This window comes from Ambystoma mexicanum, chromosome 2p (genome assembly GCF_040938575.1).
Source record: "Ambystoma mexicanum isolate Mex_15411 chromosome 2p, UKY_AmexF1_1, whole genome shotgun sequence".
NCBI classification, from domain to species: domain Eukaryota; kingdom Metazoa; phylum Chordata; class Amphibia; order Caudata; family Ambystomatidae; genus Ambystoma; species Ambystoma mexicanum.
Genome location: NC_090923.1, coordinates 1,181,125,312 through 1,181,125,989, shown reverse-complemented (window position 1 = coordinate 1,181,125,989; position 678 = coordinate 1,181,125,312). Strand labels below are relative to the sequence as shown.

The 678-nt window shown below is 52.5% G+C and overlaps 1 pseudogene; it reads right to left on the bottom strand.

Moving 5' to 3' along the window:
* Window positions 1–227: 227 nt before the first annotated feature.
* Window positions 228–301, bottom strand: LOC138568574 (U6 spliceosomal RNA; annotated as a pseudogene).
* Between the last annotated feature and the right edge of the window lie 377 nt (window positions 302–678).

Here is a 678-nt window from a genome sequence, read left to right as displayed (position 1 = left end):
CTGAATTCATGCGCTCTTCTTGTTCTTTCATCCGTCATCCCCGACTTTTGCCTCTTCTGGCTTTCCAGTAGACTTGCCTTCGCTCGCCTTGTTCCTCCTGTATTGTTTCACCGGGCCCCTGTATGGCTTCCCGTGTTGCCTGTTCCGACCGTTGTTCTAATTCGGCCCGTACTGCCCCTTTAATGCTTACTGCTGACTGTATTTACTGATTGTGCCACGGGTGCTCTTAAAATATGGAACGCTTCACGAATTTGCGTGTCATCTTTGTGCAGGGGCCATGCTAATCTTCTCGGCGTGATTGTCGGATCCACCATGCCTGATGCGGCCCGTGATATCACCGTCGGCACAGGAAGGAGGGAAGTCCCCATGCACATGCGGGGAAAACAGGGGCAGCCTCAGCAACTCGGTCCCTAATTTTTTTTCCCTCCCTTCGTTAACTTTCCTTATTTTACTACCTGCACATGGCTACCACAAACACCCTTGACTCCCACTTACGGCCTGAGGGAGCTACCACTCCCATCCTCACTCCTAATCACTCCAGGGGCCCCTTTCCCACGACAGTTTTAAACAATTGCTAGTCACTCCATATGCGACCCCGTTCTTAAAAACTCCCCTACCCCCCAGGCCCTCCATCGTGCCGTACTTTGTACTGCACGGGGCCTGGGGCGTTGTTAGTTT